We start from the raw sequence: 25,105 nt of genomic DNA on the forward strand, positions 1-25,105 counted from the left end.
TCTTCAGGGATCGCTCAAAGAAGCTTCTTGGTTTGTCTTAAGAAACTTACATAAAAATGATCTTAGAGTGATGCCATATGCATAATTCCAAACCCATAGACACTCCAATTAAGAAGGGACATACATTAAGCCTTGAAGATTGCCCTAAATCAGAAAAAGAAAAGAGAGAAATGGCAAGAGTTCCCTATGCAAGTGCAGTTGGAAGTCTGATGTATGCTATGTTGTGTACTCGGCCAAACATCTATTTTACAGTTGGTATGGTTAGTCGTTATCAAAGTAAACCAGGACTTGTTCATTGGCAAGTAGTTAAGAGGATTTTTCGATACCTTCATGTGACATCAAATCTCATTCTTTGCTATCAGGGTGGAGATTTGAGATTAAGAGGTTATTCTGATGCTAACTGGGACAGTGATAGAGATGAGCGCAAGTCCACTACAGGTTATGCATTTCTACTTAGTGGTGCAACTATCTCTTGGTGCAGTATGAAACGGTCTTGCATTGCTTTATCCACAATGGAGTCTAAGTATGTTGCTTGTTCAGCAACAGCACAAGAAGCTGTTTGGTTAAAGAGATTTTTCCAAAGCCTAAGGGTGACAACTCTTACAGATGAAGCTGTAAAGATGTATTGTGATAATATGGCAGCCTTGGCTCATGCTAAAGATCCTAAGTATCATAGCAAAAGCAAACACATACAAACTCGTTATAACTACATTCGTCTTGCTATTAGACAAGGAGAGGTGATCCTCCAACATATCTCCACTAGCAGAATGGTGGCTGATCCACTTACTAAAGCCATTGCTAGAGATGCCTTTCAGGCTCATGTTAGGAGTTTGGGACTTTTTAGGATTTGATATGTTTTTGGATACCTTATGTAAGGTTGAATTTAATCAACCATTTTATTGGCTTTATTCCGTGCAAAATTTGCTTGTATTTCAGCATTTAGTAACCCTGTATTTAGGTGGATTTGTTGTAAGGGTAGTGAGTGAGATAGAGTGTTGATTGCTCAAGAGTGTGCAAGAAAACAGAGACTCGCGGCTTGTTCTCGCAGGTGGCTCGCGGCTTCAAGCCGCCAGACGCAGCACACGTGCCAAGCATGCCAGAAGGTGAACAGTTATGACAGTGAGTGAACATACGTATAGTTTTTGAGTGCTCTCTCAAATAAGTCATCTCTCTGGGACACTATCTCCTATTCCCTAGAATTTGGAGCGTGGAAATTAGGAGAGACTCTAGTAGTCTCTCCTGCGACTTGGAGGTGTTCCACAAAGGAGATCGTGAGGAGTTCGTAAAGCAAGCAAAGAACAAGATCCGGCAATTTGGTGATCTATTCCACCAAAGGTATGTGTCTATATGACCTCTAGTAAAGTATATAATTGTTTAACATCTTGCATCTACATATATAGAAAATGTTTCATCACTAAGTTAATACATAGAGATCAAATCTTTGATTAAACTGAGTGTGTTATAACCAGCCAATTAAAAGCATCTAACCTCCCAATGTAAAAGCATCTTCTTCGTATAATTATTATAGCTCCTATATATAAATGTTCACTTAGCTCATACAAGATTATGGGATGTGTTACTCAAGGTTTTCCTATCAAAATACCACACTAAAATAGCTTAGTGTTAATAAGAGATTGGAATCATAATACCCCTTCCTTGACATCAGATTGATTATTACTCCTTGTACATCAGAGATTCAAAAAAGCCTTGTACATTCAATCGGCAAATGACTTTTTTCAATTAAAAAGCTATTTGTTAGACACCTCCATTTTCATTTTAAATGTTTCATGATGTTGTTAAATGCAAATAATGTCTTATTTTCTTACCTATTGAAAAGAGAAGTGCTTTTTTGTGCAAGCACAGTGCCCACTTGTTATTTCCAAGAAACCTGATATTGAACAAAATAAAATATGTTTCAATACCAAAAAAGAATAATATTGGGTGTATAATATGCAATTAAGAAAATGAGGTCTATTACAAGAAAGAGAGTGAACTCAAATTGAAAAGCGAGTCTGGAATTTATCCTGTTATATTGTTGAAGCTCAAATCCCTAAAAAAGGAAAACAATATTATTATTATTATGATGTATTGAAAACAAAGCCTTTGTGTGATACATAAAACTAGTTATCTAAAAGAAGTAATTTATAATTATAATCCTTATACAACTAGAGCTAGTAAAATATAAGCCAGATACACCATCCCAACACAAAAGAAGGAACAAGGAAAGTATAAAGAAAAGATAAGAGAAGTTGAAAGTAATCGGGATGAGTTTGAAATACTATGAAGTGGCCCCTTATTTGATTACAAACAGGGAATTATATCACTTAATTTGATCAGTACCACTTACCACTTAAATTTTAGTACACGAACCCATATAAACTTCTTTCTTCAAGTTAGGTTGTTAAACCTAATAAATAGTAGAGATGTTCCTAGTTCCATTGGTTTGAACAATAATCAAATTTAACTGAACACAATTCCAGCTCCAAGTGTTTCTAAACAGTTATCGACCAATGGCATTACTTACAGCTGTTTCAACTGTTAGTATTCACCTATATTGAATGGAATTGAATCAAAGATATTATTATTTCTCAGCACCCTACAACACATTTAATTAAACCGTCATATAATATTCTGAAAGAACAATAAAGAAGGAAAGAATCTGAAACATTGCTACTTTGGTGTTTTCATAATTAGGAAACATTGCTACATGTTATTCATAATTAGGAATCTAAAACATTGCTACTTTGGTGTTTTCTTACGAGATACTTAGAGACTTCATATCCTTTATAAATGCCATTGAAGAGCTTCCATTAGACAAATCACTTATTCTCCTACAATAATATCACATGAGATTGTTAGCTTTACATGTCTGCAAAATACAAATGAAAGTAACCAAGGGATTTAGAGACTCACAAGTCTTGCAAAGATTTCAAATTGGAAAATGTTGAGGTTATTGGACCTTCGAAAGAGTTACCTTCAAGCCTCCTACAAAAGCATTTTGGAGTAGTCAATCTTAAATTGAGCACAAATGCATCTTTTCAATAGAATGTACAAGTAAACGCTAAAATTTTCTCAATCAGAACTCTACAATAAACAATATTTCATTATGTAGGATAGGGCTAGCAATATCATCCTACAAGGTATTAAGCTTTGACCAATTCCCTATGAAGTCAGGTATCTTTGTAACACCCTGACCCAATTTTTATAATTAAACTATGTGTTTAAGTGGTTAAGTATTATTAATATTTTAAGCCACTTACTTACAAAAATTAATATAAGAGTATTTAATAAACATATTATTTTATAATGTCATTGAATAAGAATTTTAAAGATTATAAATAATTGAAATGACTATTTGTATTATAAATATATACTTAGCATGTACAAAAATATATTAAGTGGGTTAAGTTATTACATACATAGTTGGTATTTTAATTAAGCATGATGCATGAGATAGTATAGTAGAAATTTCACCCACATGCAACCAATGAGAATTCAACACATAATGCCAAAGTTTCATGCATGTTGACAACCCAAAGATCAAGACTTGGTTGGCCATGCAATCACCAAGCTCCACCTCACTTCTTCCTTGACTTTTGTCAAGACAAACATCCAAGAAGCCTCTCCATTTCCACCGGTCCATGCAAAATCAGAATTCTCACCTCTAACTTTACACTCTTTTCTCTTAGGAAAGTGCTAAGAAGTCTCTTAAGTCCCTTTTGTCAAAACCATGGGTCCACACTTTGAAAGAAAGACAAGGCTCCATCCTAATTCTTCTTTTATGCTCTATCAAAGTAATTAGAACATATATCCTCTTTTAATGTGATGGATATATATATATATATATATATATATGTACATGCAAAGTGATATTATTTTTGTAGAAAAGTGTGAGTGTGAATGCAAGAAATTATTTTGTAGGAAAGTTTGAGTGTGAATGCAAGAAAGTTGAAAAGTGGGTGTGATTTTTCTTTCCCTAGCCATACACGTATCCACCCCAATTGTCCTCTTCTCTTATCTGATTTTGCTGCCTCAAAAGTCTTTCCCTCAACTCATTTTCTTGGCTGCACCAGACAGAAAGTCCAGCCACTCTTTCCCTACTCTTTTCCTTGTTCTTTGTCTCTTTCTTCTCCCCTTCTTACATGGCAGCCCTCCCTCTCTCACCAAAGAAAAATATATCTCTCTAAAGAAGAAATTAAAGAGTTAACACTAAAATTTCAGCTTCAAATTGTTGGGGGTAAGTAATCAAAACTTCATTTAATTATTTTTACTTCTTTATCCTCTATCCTGATTTTAGAGGCTGAACTATGATTCTGTGTTAGTGATTGAAAGTTTGATGATATTTTGATCAATTGAATGTTTATTAACTTATTTTAATATCCATACTATAGGTATAAAAATACCAAATGAAAATAAGGCCTATTGCTATTTTTATGATGATTTTGTAAGAATATGTACTGAAGCTGTCTCTGTGACAGATTTGAGGTTTACAACAAGAAAAATATGTATTAAATCATATTCTGTGAATTAGTATGATAGGAGTAGTTTTTGTGAACTCTAAGACACACATGGTTGTTATGGAAGTGGTCTCACAGAATTTAGATGAATATAAAAATAATGGTTTAATTTCCAAGTTGCATGAAATTCTGTCAGGACAGATTTGAGTATGCTGTCTTGTGTGATTTTTAGTAAATCATGGGTTTATTCTTTGACTACGAAATTTTTATGGTTTATAATAGACATACAGGGTAGTAGTTATGTAGAATTTCATGAAAATTGGATGTGTTTGGACAGCCCGTTTGTATTTTACAAATGGAGCATATGCTGCTGAAATGAGCAGTGAACAACATACGCTACACCTAACTTTGTGGATTTAATTCTCTAGTTAGGGTGAATGTTTTGAGCTATAATTTAATATGCTTATCTTTGGTATGTCTCGATCATAGATTAATTTTTTTGTAACTTGTTTTGAGGTTTAGTACTCAAAGGAAGGGGTTCTAAACCATGCAACGGTTGTATTTATGAAGCTGTTTTGTCCGGCGTGTTGTATGTTACCATATGAATGTATATAGTTACATGACCATGCTTAAAGGATTTTATATTTATGCATGCATTATTGCTCTAACCTCAAAGAACCTTTTGAAATAAAGTTAGCTCTTATAGAGATATGGGATTAATATAAGAATGTTGGTTTCTCTAGGATTTTGTACTTGTTGTTGATGAATGTATTTTTGTTTGTGGGAATCTCGTTGAAGTGGGATTAAGATTTCCTTGATTCTAAGAGATAGGCTTTGAGATGAATGTGTAAGTCTATGACAAGGAAATTATGGATAGTAATAAGCTTGATATTTGGTTTAGGTGTTACCAGTATTCAAGTCTAAGCTCCTTCGACTTTAGACTCTCGGTTCCTCTGCTTTTAGGTAAGGGATAAGTTATATGGGCATTTGGTAAGTCATGAGGTTATTTTAAAGTATATTATACATTAAAATGTTTTTGATTAGAGATATGGCATGTAATCATTATTCTGACAAAGATATGTTCATGAGCTTTCGAAAAACTTATGTATATGATTAAGAATATTTATGCTATTACTGATTCCACGAACATGATGTTTAAAGAAAAGAATGGAAATGCTATTATTATGAAATGTTATGCAAAATAAGAAATTTCAGTATGATGTAAAGTATGAAATGTTTTCAGGTTATGTCCTCTGGTGATCTGAACTCTGCTAGTAGGGGTTAATTACTAGCTTTCCATGGAAAACGTTATATGATTGGCCATTAAGTGGGATTGGCTCTACTGTACCCGCCCCTTGTTGGTTACAACCAACTTGTGGGGGAAGCCAACCTACCCCCATGGTTGGAAGATATGTATTATGATATAATCCCAGGAATACCTGGCATTGTGGGGAATGCTAAATGCCTAGCACCGTGGTGCTAGAAGCCTCCCAAATAAGTACAGACTTATTAGATATGGGCTAACCAATAAGTTATTTATGAACAGCTATATTAGGTTATTAATCACGAGAGAATGATTTTGTTAAATGCATTGTGAAAAGTTAAAAACTCTCATGAAAATAAGAAGTTTCTGATGAAAAGAAAGTTGTTTATTAAAGATAAAAGTTTCTAAAGTTTTGTTATGCTATAAAGATAAAGTTTCTGATAAAAATACAAGTTTATGTTTAAAAGTTGTGAGATATCTGTTTTTATGAAACGTTAAGTTTTATGACCATGAAAGTTATAGTATTCTATGAGAAGGAGTTTATAAAGAAAAGTTTTCTTATTAGTCAAGATGTTTCTAGTTTAATACAAAGTTGCTGATTATCTTATTTAAGTTAAAATAATTATTTTTTAATGAGAATATATATATATATATATATATATATGGCAACTTTGTAGGAAATGAAAGAAGTTTAATCTGAAAGGTTTGGTAATGTTAACCTAATAAGAAAAAGGAGAACAATTGTTTTCTATGAAGAGCGTATAAGTTATTATTATGAATAGTATTAAATACTATGCATGAAAGGATGTTCTCCTATTTGAATATTCATAGAATGAAATGATTTGATTTACATGCATCCTTATTGAATTCTCATATATCTTACCTTTACTGAGCTGTGTAGCTCACCCCTTCCACTCTTTCAGTTAGCAGGTTTTATTTTGGAGTAGAGGGAGCCTTAGTCGAGTTTTGTAAGGAGCTGGTTTTAATATGATATGTATAGATCCTAAATTAGCAATATGATGTTTAGATTTATAGCATTGTGTATTTTAGGATACAATGAAAGTGTGTACCTCAAAGTATTAAGAGATGTATTATTTGAAAGTGTGGAAATTAAATGATTGGTGGATTATGTTATATTTCGAGTACAGTGTAAATGCTCTGACTATCAAGTGAAAAAAAAAAAAAATTATCAAGAAGTAAAGAAACAAGGATTGAAAAGATAGAAGAAAGCTTTTGTAAAAGTTTTCAAAAACTTAAGTTGGTTCTTGTTAATATCAGGTTTAAGCTTGATATTAGCATGCTAATCATGGTCACAAATCTGGTTATCGGGTTTGGGGCGTGACAATCTTACCTGTGAGTTCAGTGTCTGATGCCCACTTGAGACCACAAGGAGTGTTTCCTCACACAATATTATCACAATTTTTTGTTTTTATATTTATCATTATGTAAATTTCAGAAAGTTTGCAATTGAAAAAAGAAGTAGTAGGCTAGTTCTTACACCACCTGTAGGCTTTTTAAATTAGCAAATGTTGAAGGAATCTCACCAGTAACTCCAGAACTATCAAAGTAGCTATCAAGGTAATGAATTTACATGAATCAATTGATATTTGATATCATATCCTCAGCATAAATAAATTTGGTAAAATCAGTAATGAATAAAGACGAAAGGATAGGTCTCAAGCCATCATTAGATTATTCATGTTACTAACTTGTCATGAGAAAAATTTTCAAAATTTCCCATGGTAAGTATCTACAAATTAACATGATTGCTGGCACCAAATCTCTACAATAGCTATACCATTTCCACCAAATCATTTTTGCTAATAGTGATTGACTCTATAATGTAAAATATATTTTAAAAAATTATGATTGTTTTTTTTTTTTCTTGGGATAATATATTTTCTTGGGATAAAAAATTATGACTGATAATATATATAGTCTTGCATATGCAAAAGAAAATTGTTATATAGCATATAAGATTTGTTGTCCCAAAGTTGTTAAGAGCCTTGTAAATCAACTGGTTGGTACCTTTTGATGTTTTCAAATGAGACATCCAGGGTTCAAATTCCCCTTCCCCAACTCTCAAATTATCAAAAATATTTTTTCTCATAAAATTCTAATTATCTTTAGCCACAAACATGGTATTACTAGAAGCTTTGCTAGAACAATTTCCAAAGTCTGCCTCACCGAGCTATAAAATACAATTAAATTGACTTCAAAAGTGACACCGAAAATGGAAAGCTATATTAATTGTACTAGAACTTAAGGCTGTTGTAATTTCACTAAATTCCCAAGCTCCGATGGGAGAGAACCGGTGAAGTTGTTAGTTGAAAAAGATCTACAAAATTAGCAAGTAAAACAATATATGAATTATAAACTAGGATTTGATTCTCTTAGGTGTAAATCATCAAGATCAAGTATGTGAAATGAAGAATTCCAACCCAACAAAAAAAGTAATGTGAAATGCAGAAAACATCAAAATAGGTGTACAATTGCATTTGGTTGACTACTAAATTTATATTTTGTGAAACCCTTCTTCATATATATTTAATGGGAAGTTACACCTGCATCTATGCACCTTGAACCTAAGACCTTACCTCCACACTATTTTGAGGGAGGAGGAAATGCCATTTGAGATAGATGTCATTCAAAAATCCCTTCTTCAAATATATTATAATAAATAAATGGTTGTAGTTGAAGACCACTAGTACATAAATAAACAAAGAACAACACCACCAAGACGCCACATAGATGACCTACAAATTTGAATGAGGATAACTTACAATGACGATAACTACTTAAGATTTCCAAGTTCCTTTGGAAGTGTCCCTGATAATGCATTGATGCCAAAACTCCTAATTTATTAGACATCAGAAAAAAGAGAAAGGCTAACTAACATTAAATGTACTATGCCCTATAAGTTTCATATCAAAATTCAGACAAGCTTACAGGTATTGCATGCGAGTTAGATTGCCAATGGATGCAGACAGGTTACCTATCAAGTAATTTTGGGCCAAATTCCTGTAAGAAATACTGGAAACTTAGCATATTTAATAGACTAATGAAAATGAACCATCCTGCAAAACTAGTACACCACATCTAGTATAAATTTCAATTGGTTAACATAATGTAATACAGTTTCAAGGTCTAAGTTCAATCCTATCTTACATGAAAAAGAAGGTAATCAATATTCATGCAAAAAGCAAGTAAACAAACACATAAAGAAGAAATCGTACAGATTGAAGGGGAAAGTCAAAGTCCATAATTATTCTGGGATTCCTCCAAAAACACTCATAGCATAAACCTTCCTGAAAAAGAAAATTTAATAATAAAATAATAAAACCATCAACCATGAAAAGAAAGATTCATATACTGAAGATGCTTGAGATATATTTTGAAGTACAGGTTTTGTACTATTACATACACCACATCCTGGTCTCTTTCCAAGTTTTGCAAAATTTCCAAAGATTTTTAATTTTAAATCCAAAATATATATATATAGTTTTATTGTAAAGAAGAGTTAGTTAGGAGTATACCAATCAGCTTTTATACCAAAAAGATGGGTTCAAGTTACACTTGATATAAACTCTCTCTATCTCTTGAAGACTTGGTGGAGTAGCTTTTTCTTTGTGTTCTTGGTTCCCCCCCCCCCAAAAAAAAAAAAAAAAATTCTAAGCAGAACCTTTAATTTTTATTTATTTTTATTTTTTTACTACTATGTCCTCCTAGTATTAGTAAATTTTGAATTTGTTAAACAAAATTTAGCCACAACCATAGTCAAATAAAATTCATTGGTAAATTTTTTATAGAAAGTATTCATTACTCATAAGTCATATCCATATCTGAGAGGCTGAGAAGCATAGGAAACAAAAACATGAGGATATAAAAAGTGAGACACAAACAATTGGGTAATATGGCAAGTAGAGTTAGACAAACACTCGCATTTGATTAAGGGGTTGTAGTTTAGGTTGTCAATGTCGGTTGAGTCGATGGCCGCTCCACTGCATGGTTCCCCACTTATATTCCATTGACCTGATGGTGTTGTGATCCCCCATTTTGAAATATTGAATTCAAAACTCGCAAGTCATTCTGTCAAGTTTAGGAAACAAAATCTAGTAATGGCCCCCTCCTCCTAAATTGCTGCTGAATTTTCAGTGGCAGCTTCACATGTAAGTTAGGAAGTTCACTTCTCAAAAAATATATATATATATATATATATTTATATAGGTATTATTTTTAAGTATAAAATTTAGCTACAAAATTAGTTCTAACCTAAGGCTACAATTTTACTTAATATCTTTTTATTAAAGGTGAATTTTGACAAAAGAACCAATGAATTACATCTTTTTCTCATATCCTTTATTCTTGCAAAATTTCTAAAAAATTAAAAATCAATAGCTATGTCATTAATAAATTGTTTAAATTGCAAGTTTTTGTAGTTTAAAATTATGCATAAAATATAAGTTCATAGATTATATAATAAATAATATCCAATTAATACAAAATTTGACATGTGTATTAAGAGTGTAAAGAATATGAAATCTAAAGGTTAGATTTTCAAAATATGTAGTAATGTCTATTTTATTGAGTAAGGTTATAAATTTAATCTACAATTAGTTTTGTAACTAAACTTTGTCCTATTTTTAAACTAACATGTTTTGTCTGCACTAAAAAAAATATATTGAATACTTGGTTTGAGAATCCCAAAAATTTTGGTTCAAAAAAATAAAATCCTAAATAACAATAATAAAAATTAGAGAAATTATATAGAAACAAAAAAAAATATCACAACATTTTCAGTCTAATATTATATTATTTTATTTTGACCTATAAGGGATTGACACCTTAACTGTTGTGAAAATATTATGACAATTTGTTGTTTCTCTAGCACAACTCTAAAAATCAAAGCCCAAATTATAGCAAAAATATCCCAAACAACAAGATTAGGCATAACAACACCAAACAAATAAAATATTACAAAAATCTCATTCAAAAACTAAAAATAACTACCCCTAATCCATTCCATATAAATAATCCCTAATTTCAATATTTTCCCTAAAATATGGCCTTGCATGTAAGTTAGGGTGTTCATATGAACACCTGACAGAGTTGGTTTTAAACTAACATATTTTGTCTACCTTAAAAAAAAAATTAAACACCCTAACTTGAGAATCCCACCAATTTTGGTTCAACAAAAATAATATTGGACACCCAAACATGTACACAACAAAACTGGTGACAATGTAAGATATAGGTCCAACCTTTCAATCAAACCCCTTATGTTATTTTTAAATAAAAATTTTAGCGAGGAGGAACCAAGGAATTTTCGCCTATGTGGTTCAAGGTTTTTGTGGACAGAGTAATTAATAGGTACTCCCAAAGTATAATGATATAGTATTCCCTCTTTTTGACATTCATGATAGATTCGACCATAAATTTAATTAATAAGATTAATCATGAATGTGAAAGAGGAAGAACCACATCATTGTACTCTAAGCATACCTAATAATTTTCCTTGTGGGACAAATAAAAAATTGGAGGTGATGGACTTGAAAGAGGAATTGGGAAATTTAGAGAATGTTAAGGATTTACTAGATAGTGAGCTCATCATTGATTATGTGGTCCCACCACTTTTATTGCAATTTGTGAGTGTTTAAATGATCTAGCGTGGTTGATGATGCTATTAAAAAAATTAGGATTTGTGAAAAATATTATGATTTGTGAAATTAGTTATATCCATAGAATTGGTGAGTTTGATTAGCTTGTTTTTAGCAGACATGTTATGGTGAGAAAAACTATAACATGAGACCTACATTAAGTTAATTGTATTGACTTTTCGACCAAAAACATAATAGTGGGACTTGCAAAAAATAATCTACTATAGCCACACAAAAAAACTCCTTTTGTTGTGTCTCTAAATTTTCTCAATAAATGATTTTTTTTTTTTTGTTAGCTTATTTTTTTAAGGCTCCACTATTATGTTTTTGGCCCAAAAGTCAATACAATAAACTTAATGCAAGTTCCACGCTATGGTTTTTCTCAAAATGCCAAGTATGAATCACAACACTCTCTCTTTCATCCCAAAATCACAGCAACACACACTCTTTCTCAACCCAAAATCTAAAGAACAAATTTTTTCTCTCAACCCAAAATCACAACAACTACCATGCATGGCTCAATCGAAGATCTCCAATCTTAGATTCCAAAACGAATTTGTGAAGGACTATTCCTCTCTCTCTCTCTCTCTAAACATTAAAGAAACAATTGAGTTTTGGATGTTTAGATCAATGGCTCAATCAAAGATCTTCAATCTCAGATTCTGAAACTACATGTGAAGAATGATTCCAATCTTTGTCTCCCTTTGTCAAAGCATTAAAGAAACAATTGGGTTTTGGACTTTTGGGTCCAAAAGAAGAAGAATGAAAGGGAGAGAGGGAGATGGAAAAAAAGAAAAAGAAAAAAAAAAGAATAGAGCTTCGGTGAAGTTTTTGGAGAGAAGCAATGCTTTATAAAAAAAATACAACTTCCACAACATTTTCATAATAATTTTTAAAAATATTTATGTGGCAAGCTGTTACTAGCTTTAATTCATGCCCATCACTAATATCACTTTTTTGCCTAATAGTGACTACTTGTCACTTAAAATTTATAGTGAAAATGTTGTGAACATAGCTTTCTAAATATATATACATATATATATCACATACATTAACAATTTGACATATTTGTTGTGAAATTAGTTGGGTCCATAAACTTTCTCTTTTGGAGAGAGGGAAATGGTGGAAAGATAAGGGGAAAATTTTAGAAAGTGGAGTGGTGCGGTGACAAAGATAAGAAAGAAAGAAGACACTAAGGGGATTGGGGGTTACGGGGTGGTAGGAGAGGAAGATAGGATTTGGGGAGAGAAAGAAAGAAGATAATTAAAGAGAGACAAAAAAAAAAAAATTTAAAAGAATTTTTGTATAAAGTTTATATTAGTGTGTCTTAAAAAATTTAATAACTATTTAAGAGAGAAGAAAAAAAAGTAATTTTTATATGAACTATGTTTGACTACGTACTAGTTTTATAATATAGTTGAAACAAAAAACAGGAAAGCCATCTTAGATAACGTTATCCCACCAAGAAATGGATGATACGGTATTCTTCATCTGTTTATTATTATTATTTTTTTCCATACTGTTATTTGGAGAAGACACCATATAATCTTGCAGTTTTCTCTATGTTTGGTTATATAATTCATTGTATTTCTTGGCAGTATACTACGCATTTCCCTTAAATAATCTTCAAAGTCAAATTAGTTAGTCATGTCCAATATATAAAAGATGTTCAGGTGTGGCTAGAAGCCTAGAAGATGTATTAGGTTTTTTTTTTTTTTTTTTTTTTTGGGAGAATAAATGAATAAAACTTAAAAAAAAATTATACTAAAAACTATATTGTTGTTTAATGTTTCCTATAAAAAATATAATAATAAATGTTGTGCTTGTTTGAGTAACTTGGTATTATTAAGCAGCTTAATATTATTAAAAAAAGCAGTTTTGTATTATTGTTTAAGACCTCAATTTGTATTATTCAGTCATGTTTCCCGTCTTTGTAATAAGGTAGCAGACCTCCTTGCTAAGAAGGCTAGAGTAGGTTCAGCGTCCCAAGTTTGGTTTGAAGACTTTCCCAGGGAAATTACTTCCTTGGCTTTTGTTGACTCTGTTTAATGGTTTTTTTTTTTTTTTTTTTTTTTGGAATAAAAGCCCTGCCTAGGCTTCTAGGCCGGTTATCCAAAAAAAAAAAAAAAATGTCGATTGAAACTAACTATTTTCAGCAGAGACTTCAAATCTCTATGCTCCTTGATGATGCCGAAAAAATCATCAATAGGTCACACAACACTCGCACAGTCAAAGTAGACCTGCACAACAAAATAATAGAAGACCTTAGAGAGCACCGGTGTAGTGCCAGCCAAATACCCTCCGAAGGTCAAGTTAGAATTATTCTCACAACTCTAGAGTGCTAGAGAGGATAAATTATGCGTATCTTGATTTGTGAGGGTATTGGGGCTTTTATAGTAGTAGAAGGTTGGCTTCTCTTCCTTGGTGTTGAAGTCTTTTCCTTATAGGACTCTACTTGAATATTTCCAAACGTGGTGAGCAAGGTCTTTCCTTGTAGAGAATATCTTCCTTCGGCGCGCGTATCTTCTAGAATCCCTTTTGCGCTAGGATTTCTATTTTGGGATTCTAGGCTGATTCAGGCGTAAGCAGTAAGGACTCTATATCCAGGGCTTTTACTGTATCTACCAGCGATGGGTTTTAGCGAGCGTTGGGCCAGCTCCTCGTTGGCCCATGGAACCGGATCTGTCAGGCCCATTATAACAGGCCCGTCAAGCCATATTTTATCCTCTTCAGTTGCCCCCTTCACCCTATGGGTCCGTCATATATGAACCAGAGGACCCATGGGGTGATGATCCCAAGCTCGGGGCATGACGGTTAGTCTTTAAAGGGATGACGGGATAAAACCAAAGAGGTGACGGTATGAAGCTAAAGAGATGATGGTTTGACTTTAAAGGGATGACGGGGTAAAACCAAAGAGTTGATTAAAGCCAAAGATTTGATGGTGCAATGATAAAGGTTTGATGGAGTCATGCCAGAGGGGGTGATGGTGTGAACGCGGACACTGTCGACCATGCCAACTTCTGATAGGCTGTATGGAAGCCATTATGAGGCATGACACGCGTTGCCCTTCAATTGGATTTTATCTCGGATCGAAGCGTCGCTTCGTCTTCCGTGCACCTCTCCTATAAATAACAGAGTCTTCCTTTCTCATTTCTCCATTTTCAGCTAAAACTAACTTGTCAGAGCGCACTCGTCATACCTGTCAGAGACCACCTAGTCCAGTTGCTTCGTTCGTCAACATCGTACTTCCTCCGTTCATTCACAAGATCAGTAAGTGCTTTCTTCCCATAAATCCAACAGATATACTTTTGCCCCCTTTTGTTTTAATTCATTTTTCCAAACTTTACACACCCGTCATAAATATCTAGATCCATCAGAGTCTTAGGTTTTGTCATTCCGTGTAGGAAATGTCTAGTGCGTCCAGTAATCAATCAATTGTCTGTGACAGGGTGGATTACGAGGAAGTATATCCGTCCGGTCATAAAGACCAAGAGAGTCCAGGTGAAGACAGGAGTCCGTCTACCTCATCCTCGTCCTCAACAAATGAGGACGCGGAGGTGGTTGAACAAGAAGAGGCCTCCGATGACGATGAGGAATAAATAGTAAGATATGTCATTGGTGCTGATGGACTTAGGGAGTTCGTCATGCTACCAGAGTGGACAGTGAATAACTTTACGTCTACTATCAAGGAAAACCACTTCAAAACATTTAGAGATAACTACCAAATTCCGAATAGCATCCCCATCCGTCTGCCCTATAAGTCTAAGAAATGCTATTATGACGGAGTAGAGGGTGTCGGAGTATATGAGCTAATGTTGAAGGCAGGGCTTAGGTTTCCACTAAGTTCCCTTCACCGTGAGCTCCTCCAATACTTGGGACTATCTATCAACCAAATTTCTCCCAATGCCTGGAGGGTCTTCATAGCAATGGAGGTCCTGTATGGTGCCATGAGCAACGGTGCCAAGAGGCTGACGATGAGGGAGTTCCTTCACTGCTACCATCTAGACAAGATTGATAGGTTCAGGGGAATGTATAGCTTTGTACCCAGGAGTCTGTTGTTGAAGGTTATTTACTACACGCCGGACTCAAATAGGGATTGGAAGAGCCGTTACTTCTTCCTGGAAGGCGACGGTTGGATGTGTTGCCCAGGGGATATGGAGCATATGCCCGTCGACATGATTTGGGGTATATTACACCCGTCTAGTATGCACCCGTCTTAGTTATATTAAGAATTTTTAACCGTTTATTTCATAATTTTTTTGACAATTTTAACCGTTCTTCCACTTTTGCAGTTAGACGATGCCCCCAAGTTGATATTAAGGAGTTTGCCTTCCTCGAATTTTTTTTTCTAAGACCCAGTCGGAGGAAAGGACTTGGGTGAAATTGGTCACACTTAAAACCATCCACTGGTACTGCGACGGACCAGAGCCAACCCTAGCAACCGTCAAGTACGAGGAAAAGATTCGAAGACGTAAGTCCGTCGACTCTATTCTTAAACGGTCTTTATTTTTATTTTGGTTGCTAACATTGTCCGTCCTCTTTTTTAGAAATGGACGATGCCAAGAGGAGAGCGTTGATCAGGTCAAAGGCCGCAAAGAAGAAAGAAATAGGTAACGTTGCCCCCATTAGGACGGGCCCAAGTATCCCGTCTATAAAGAGGAAACTGCAGCCTAAGGGGGACTATCCTGCCAAAAAGGCCAAAGTGTCCTTAGAGCCCATTGTAGGGCTTATGGCTGAGGCTGCGAAGACAACCACCCCAACAAAACACGGGGTCGGCAAGGGCCTCATGAAGGGTCCGTCAACGGACAAAGAGAAGCCGCCTGTCCTTCTTCGGGAGGATTCTAAGCATGCATTGGAGCAAATTTCGTCCATCATGTCGTTGGAAGACTGTGAGGACTTGGGGAATCATTCTACGGAGGCCATGGGGGAGACGGGACTTTTTGCAATTACTTAGGTAACCCTCCCCGTCTCCTTTACCACCGTTCATTACTTTTTTGCCTTCACTCTAACTCCCCCCCCCCCTTTTTTTATTTCAGGCAATGGTCATGATGAAAGGGCTGATGGGATGATGTCTCAGCCACGAGACCACCCTGGAACGTGTAAGGGCGAAGGCGGAGCAGACGGAGGATGAGCTGAACCAATTGCGAAATTGGAAACCCAAGATGGAGAAAAAGCTTGAACTTTCAGAGAAGGCGAGAAAAAGCCTTGAGAAGGTTATGGAGGAGGCAAAGAAGGCCCTTGAAGGTAAGGACAAGGAGGTACAAGACCTGAAGGATGACATCCGTCTGGCTAAGGAGGTTGCGGTACGTGAGTACCGTGACTCTGATGCCCTGATTTCAGAGCTAGGAGACTCCTTCCTTCAAGGCTTCGATGACGCCATCCGTCAAGTCAAGAAGGCTTACCCCGACTTGGACGTTTCAAAAATCAAGGTTGAGGACCGAGCTCAGGCCTCTGTCATGCTTGCTGCTTCAGAGGACATTGACGACCTCTTTGCTGATGACGAAGTTATTGGCAATAGGGAGTCAGCACAAGCCCAAAATGCACAAGTACAGCCCGTTGTGGAGACGACCCCTCAGTGCGTCGCCAATGAGGCCCGTCATTAAGACAACATTGCAGGGTAGACGGTTGACACTCAAGTTCAATAGTTTCTGTAGTTAGATAAATTTTTGTTTAGATCTACATGCTTAGATGTATATCCACATGCTTACATGTGCATTTCCATGCTTATACGTGTAGATTGGTGTGTTTAGATACTTAGATCGATGTTCACTACACGCTTTATGCTTTTATCTATGTGCTTGCTTGCTTCACGCCATATTTATGTGTTTAAGCCTAGACCTTGTTTGTCATGCCATGTGCTATTGCACCCTTTTTGTTCCTTCATTGCATTTTCTTGTGTTTTGGCCTATTGGTTCAAACCCGATCTAGACCCTATTGTCTTTGTCATTGTCCACACACCAAGATCCACATCAAAGGGCTTGGATCATCCTATTTGCATGTCTATGCTTGCTCACTTCTATGCTTTATGCTTGTGCTAGCCTTTCTTATTCTAGGCTTTGCCATGCTTGACGCCCTCTGTGGGCTTGATCTTGTTTGGTTACATTCGACGCCCATGAGACCTTGTTTGGATGTGACTATTTGGGAGGCATCTCCAGATGCCGGTTTGCTTTGCGTGTACCCTTCCCTTTTCCACCCCACACGATGCTATGCTTACCATGCTTGTTTGTGCCATCCATTGGCTTTCTATGCATCTCTACACGCTTGCTTACATGTTCATGCATGAGTCTTGCTTGCTAGTGTGTCGTCCATACTTCAACACAATGAAGCTATGGACATCCGATCCAAACCTACATTTGTCCCTCGCAGACACCACCTTTCATTTGCTTTCTTGCTTGTTTGCTTGCTTCCTTGTTTCTTTGCTTACCATGCCTATCATGCTTATCTACTTTATGCCTCTTTCATATGCTCTTTGCACCTTTTCCCTCCATTGCTTGTCTGTTGGTTTCTTGTCTTTGCCTTTGTATGTACACACATGGAGTGAGGACGCATGGAGCTAAAGCATGGTCTCCCAGGCGCAAGCAAAAAGGGCGAGGATGTGAGCATATGGACATAAGCCAAGCGGCTATGTTTAGTAGATTTAGGGGTCCAGCTTCTCCCATTTGGTTATGTACTCTTTTAAACCCCCTTCCTTCCTCCCTCATTTCTCTCTTAGATGGGTTGTATTAGGTTTATCATGTCATGTACCATTCATCCTCATCTCTAGAGTATGGTGACCCCTGTTTACTTTCTTGCTCTGTGTGCTTGCATTGTGCATGATGTATGTATATATATACCTGCTCACCCCTTTCTGGTATGATTGTCATAGTCCATGTCACCTAAGGCAAAGCGATGCCTAATTTATGCCACAAAAGTAAGGTGACTTGTTGCTGAACCTTAAAGCCTCCATGCATACAAAGCCTCGAAAGCCAATGCCAAAATCATGTTTTACTGCTAATCTCCAAAATTTAAGGTTTTATCAAAACAAATGAGTGTCATTGGATAGGCATTGTGGGGTTGCTAACTCCTTCCCCACACGTAACCAAACTTCCGGACTCAAGAATCAAGATTTTCTTGCCATCCACATTAGATTAGGAAAAATGCCTTTTTTCTTAGCCTAGGATTGGTAATAAAATCAACTAGAAATGGGTGACTAATCACACCTTAGAAAAACCCAATGATTGGTGGCGACTTCACCTATCTTTGGTAATCCCTTAAAAATTGGCCAAGATTCCTGCCATACCTCCAAATGTAGACAAATTCCTTCCTCCACCAAGAGAGAGAGCACTCAAAGCTTAGTGCAAACTACACTCTACGCGTAGTCATCGAAAGGAGCCTTCAACAGGCCCCACGTGTGCTGAAGCGTCGCCATGGTGGGTGGTCAAACGAAGGCTCGGTGGTGGTTTTACGCTCCACTTGAGGCCGAGCATTGACAGACTAGAGACTTCACTGGGGATATATGAGAGTTTAGCCTTTAGAGCTTTCGATGAAACCATAATCTTTGGACATTGGCTTTCAAAAACACGAAAATTGGTATTGGTCTCCAGGGCTTTCCTTTTGGAAAAGGCTTCTACTATATCCTAGTAGACTATCTTCAAAAGAATAAAAATGTTGTCCAAAAAGGGGTGTGAGGTATTTTCATGGGGCTTTCCTCACATGCTTTACAACTTTACTTCACATGCAAACATTAGGGTAGCAAAACTTAATTTCCACTGTACCTTTATTTGCTTTCATATATATATATATATATATATATATATATATGTATATATCTCTCTCTATTGTGCTTTGAAAGAGTCTTTCCCCTTCATTAAGAATTGCATGACATATACGCCCTTTTTGAGCCGAACTCAGGCTTTGCACTACTGGCATAGTCACATCTCTTTGGGGATTTCATCACCCCATTTGCAGATGCCCAAACACAAACATCAGCAGTGTTACCCATAGTTCAATTTGGGGTTGACTTTGTAGGCACTTTTGGGTCCATGGGTGGACAGGAGTAGTTGAAAAGGCCCCTTTGATCCTTCCTACCCCACAACTTCCATAAAGGGAGGGGTATGGCGATTGAGTCCCCTTAGGATATGAACAACCTACCAGTTAAAACTTTGCATATAGTTAGCCTAGTTATGTCAAACCTGTGAGGACTAGATCAAGCCCAGAGCCTATAAGTACTAGGTAAAGCCCAAAGAATGATCATCCAAGCCTAGGAAAGGATACCCTTATAGGGCTAGAGGTAAGGGGAAAGTGTTTTGTAACAGGTGCACCATTTTTTCTTATGCCAAAGAAATTGTGCTCTATTCTAGGTTCCTTCTATCCTGCTTGCACAACATCCATGATTAAAACCCAAGGGAAAGCAACTCCGTTGCTTGTACATGCTAATCATACTCTATCCCTAAGGGTTTACAACCCTACAAAGGCATTCATGCAAACACTAATTGGTTCCGTCACCTAATTGTGCAAAGATAAAATTCATGGCAAGTAGACGAAACTTTGTTCAGGAGGAAATGTTGCCGAAAAGCTGTAAAGAATTCCAAATCATCAAAATTTCCAACACTTTCCTAGAAAAGATCCAAAAGGATTGCCTAGAAGCTTAAAACATCAAAGAAATCACAAGATGTCAAAGTAGCTAGGAGGGTCCAAGATCCAAGTTAGCAAGAGATCCAAATTAGCATTTATTTCACTTTATCATTTTTTAGATAAGCATTTTTGCTAATGTGTTAGCACGTGGTTAAAGGCTTCTACTATTATATATAGTATTAGATATTCAGATCTCATTTATTATTCCTTAATTAATACATTTCATACTTATTTCTAAACCCAAAAAAATTATACAATTCTTTCTCTCTCCATTGCACGTCTCTCTTTCTTTCTCTTTGCACATTTCTCTCTCTATCTCCTCCACCGCTCTTCCACCTCCACGGCCAAGTCGTTGGTAGCAACCAAAATTTTTTTTTTAAAAGCCACAGCCGCGTACTAAGTGTAGACTAGTTTTATACGGAGTGTACCTGACCTTTTAAGCAAAGCTGACAAACAAGCTGTTGCTTTTCATAACAAGTTGTTGCTTTTCATATGATTAATTTATAGTAAAAGACCATGATAACGATATCACTAATTTTATAATCAATATAAAGTATAAATAAATAAAATAAATTTATAAAAATAAAAAAGGTTATAAAAATAATTATAACAATAGAAAATATAGAATTTTATTTCATTAATAGTTATTAGGATTATTAGATATAAATAGCCTTTTGCCCTTAATTTTTAAAAAATTTAGCAATATGCCCCTATTTCGAAACTATATAGGGATATGCCCCTGTTTCGATACTTGATTACCTTAAAATCGAGTTTCAATGAAATACTCGATTCATAGAAAATCGAGTTATGCCCAATAAAACTATAAAAAAAAAAAAAATGCATGGAACTCGATTTTAGGGAAGTCGAGTTCCAAAACGTCACTATAGGGCTTAAAAACGCCATTATAGGGCTCCTTGAATCAGGTATGGGGACTTATAAAAAAAATTTGCAAAAAAACGCCGCTATAGGGCTTTAAAACGTCACTATAGGGCTTAAAAACGCCACTATAGGGAACTCTAAATATGGGGCATTACACTTATAAAAAAATTTGTATAAAAACGCCGTTATAGGGCTTTAAAACGTCACTATAGGGCTTAAAAACGCCACTATAGGGCTCCCTGTATGGGCTGATGACACTTATAAAATTTTTTTTGCATAGAACTCGATTTCCTGAAACTCGAGTTCGATGCAAAATTTTTATTTTTTTTAAGTTTGATCGGGCATAACTCGATTTTCTACAAATCGAGTATTTAATTGAACTCGATTTTAGGGTAATCGAGTATCGAAATAGGGGCACGCCCCTATATAGTTTGCAAACAGGGGTATATTGCCAATTTTTAAAAAAATTAAGAGTAAAATGCCCGAATCTCCAGGATTATTAATAATAATTGGATTAATACAATTGTTTTTTTTTTTTTTTTTTTTTTTTTTTTTTTTGTGTGTGGTTTCTGTGGCTTTATTAATAATAAATGGATTAATACTCAATATGCAGCTGTGGCTTTTTTTTTTTTTTGGTTTCTGCTGGTGACCTGGTCGACCATGGAGGCGGAAGAGTCATGGAGGAGATAAAGAGAGAAACATGCCAAGAGAAAGAGAGATAATAAATAAGTATGGAATGTATTAGATAAGAGATAATAAATGAAATCAATTAGAATATTAGCATTAATGAGGGTTTTTTTTTTTTTTACCGTTGGATCTACTTAAATCTAATGGTTTAAAAAATGTGTAACTCTTATAACTCTTTAGAGTTATACCAAGTGTAACTTGAACCCATCTCATTATTTATTTGAATTATTGTTAAGGTAATAAAATTGAACAACTCATCTTAAAATGAATGAACATAATTTAAAGAATTTTATAGTAATATTGTCATAAAAATCCTAGAGTACATTAATCGAAGAATTTAAGTTTTAGTTAAGCATATTTGATAAAACAATGCCAAAAATACTCCAACACTCTTACATAGTCCAACATTCTCTCTCCTTTTTTTTTCTTTTTTTTTTTATATTTATTTTTTTTATGAAAACACTAATATACTATTCATAAACAAAATTTGGGCATGTTCCATGCACAAAAATTTTGTCTTGTTGTGAGCTTCCTCTCTTGGCCAAGCCATTAGCTACAATGTTGGCCTCATGGTATGTGTAAAGTGGAAGGACAATCCACTCTCACTTGATAAGATTCCTACAATCACCAATTAATGGAACAAGATGTGATGCGTAAACACCATCTTTTATTAGCCAATGTAAAACCAAAATAGAATCCATGCAAAGATTTACATGTTTAAGGCCCAAGTTCCAAGTTAAGTTTAAACCAAATCTAACAGCTTACAGTTCTGCAACATTATTAGTTGTGATACCTAGATTTATAGAGAATCCTTTAATCCATTGTATGGGTAGGAATAAACTCTTGTTGATAAACAAAAAATCATAACAACAAGCCCAACTCTAGGAACTAGACCATGGGCCTTATGTGAATACAAATGACCCATTATTCTATAAAGATACTCTTGTAAAAGAGGTTGAAGAACCATGAAGAATGGGGTAAAAGCCTAATAGTAAATAAAGAGAGAAAATTGCCTTGAATAGGGTGCAAATGACCCAAGAATATGGTCATCGAAAATGGTCCTTAGAAAGTCCAACAAAAAATTGAGGCTCACCAAGGAACCAACAACCAGAATCGAGTTCCCTGGTAAGAGAAGAATAAAGGAGATGCACTGTGCTCCAAAAGGTATTGAAACTTTGGAATTGAAATTGACTAATCTACAAGAAAAGATTCGAAGGACCTCAGTCAGAGGGGGAAAGGAAAAGGAGAAAGATGCCTAGGAGGCTTTCGGAGTTCACCCATCTTAAAAAACCATTTATGTTACTTTAAAGAAAATGAGCCAACAATAGAAGTTGCTATCAGCCCAAGGAACCTTCAAAATTTCTCTTTCTGAAACTTGAAGAATAGGTCCTTTCCTCATTGAACTCAAATAGCATCTGATACACCACTTTCTATGAAGGGAAAACAATTAAAATGCTTTCAAATGCAAATTCCCAGGAAAATACAATAAGAATGGAAAAAGAAAAGAAGACCTAGAACTCCTTCAGAGTCATGGTAGAAAGCCATGATTGATCTAGTGGACTAAAGACTTAGTCCACACTGTTTCGAGGAACCAAACCATACCCATTATAAAAGAACATCAAAGCAGAAGAGAAAAGGGGAGGAAAAACACTGAGCATCTAAGATATGCATAGTATTAGGAAAAATGAGCAAGAAACACTAGCCCAAGTCGAGGACCTTGAAAAGAAATTGAATGTTCAAATAGCGTATAAAACACTATAAACGTTTAGACCCTCAATTAACAAATTACGAATTCAAGCTTATTATCAAACAATTGATGTGCGGAATATGAACATAAGCATATAACAGAATTGATAAACAATCTAGACCAAATAAAATCACATCCACAGCAGAAATTAAATGGCAAAGATTAAGGGAAGATAGATGCAAAGGTATTGGTAATATACTTCTCAAGGATGTAACAATGGAGAGGGTGAGAGTAGAGGAATTTGAAGAGTCTCTATATGAAGATTAAAGATGAGTCAATCTTGTTTTTCTCTAGGGTTTCTCTCTCAAAATTCTCTCTAGAAGCTCTCTACATTTCGTGGGTATAAGGGGTATATATACTAGGGTGAGAGTGGAATGCGAAGAGTCAGGTTTTTCAAAACAAAGCTGGCTGGCGGCTTGGCATCGCGACTTGACTGAGCCGTGAGTTCCAGCCACGAGGTAACTAAATGGCCAGTCTGTATTTTTTGTCCTGTAGTGCTCTAGTTGGCATGACACTTCAACTTCTGGCATGTTTGGCACGTATGCAACTTCTAGCGGCTTGCAAGCCACGAGCCACCCATGAGATCTAGTCGCGAGTCCCTGCTACTTTGCACAATCTTGAGCATTTCTTCACACTCTCTCACACACTACCCTTACATTATTCCCACCTAAATACAGGGTTACTAATTGCTAGAATACAAGAAAATTTGGCACAAAATAAAGCCAACAAGATGGTTGATAAAATTCAACCTTACAATCTCCCTCTTTGGCTATTCTGTGACAAAACCCTAAAACAAACTCTAGACATAACATGTGAGTTAGGAACAATTGAACAAAACTCACTCACACCTAACTCTAGAATCTGTGTAGCTCTTGAAACATATGAACAAGAATCTCCTGAAACACAACAACACAATATGATCATTGTATGTAGAAAAACTTGTAATGCATATGAAGCAAGCACAATGCGATCAAGCAAAACGGAATTAAGTAATAAACCATAGCTTGACCAAACAAGCAATCACTATAAAATAGTGACCACAATGCTCATTCACACTTGGAATGAACATTCAGACATACAAGCTAATAAGCTCGATGTAAATCACTTGCATGTCCAACACTCAACCAATGCACAATATAGAAAGTATATGCATCTAGGAATAAGATCCTACTAGGGCATAAGAGTGAGAGTACTTAAAGGAAATGCATAACATTTAGTTAGAAGTACTAGGCAACAAAGCATAAAGGCTGCATAAGCATGGTACAAACCATAAAAGCCTACATATGTGAGAAAACAAACCCTAAAAACACACACACACACACTAAACACGTCTAACTAATTTTATATTTCAAAAATAGGTCAAAATAGTTTAGTGAGCATATATTAACACATGTAAAACTTGTGATGGCCAAATCACATTGTACCTACACATGTATCAAGAGTAGCAAAGAATATTATGTGTTGTTGTGTGAAAAACATTGCAAGCTTGCATAAGTGTCTACATGTTATAACGATTTGAGATATGAGAAAATCACTTTAACTTACACGCAATCATAATTGTTTGATAGGGACTATCACTTTTGAGGTACAATCTATAACTCTCATATCTCCTAGAATACACGCTTGCAATCATATTTAAAGCATTTTATTCTTTTTGCGTTTTATTTTTCTTTGCATATTTTTCTTTTTGAGCAAATCATGCATGGGCATATAAGAGAGAGAAAAGAAATACCCACTTATTTTAAGCATTTTGACATTCCATTTTTGCTTTGCCTAAGCATACAAATGTAATTTCATAATT

At 35.3% G+C, this 25,105-nt stretch overlaps 1 pseudogene; it reads right to left on the reverse strand.

The window, feature by feature from the left end:
- Window positions 1–8,515: 8,515 nt before the first annotated feature.
- Window positions 8,516–14,073, reverse strand: LOC115985866 (annotated as a pseudogene).
- Window positions 14,074–25,105: the final 11,032 nt, after the last annotated feature.

The sequence above is a fragment of the Quercus lobata genome, chromosome 4 (assembly GCF_001633185.2).
Source record: "Quercus lobata isolate SW786 chromosome 4, ValleyOak3.0 Primary Assembly, whole genome shotgun sequence".
NCBI classification, from domain to species: Eukaryota; Viridiplantae; Streptophyta; class Magnoliopsida; order Fagales; family Fagaceae; genus Quercus; species Quercus lobata.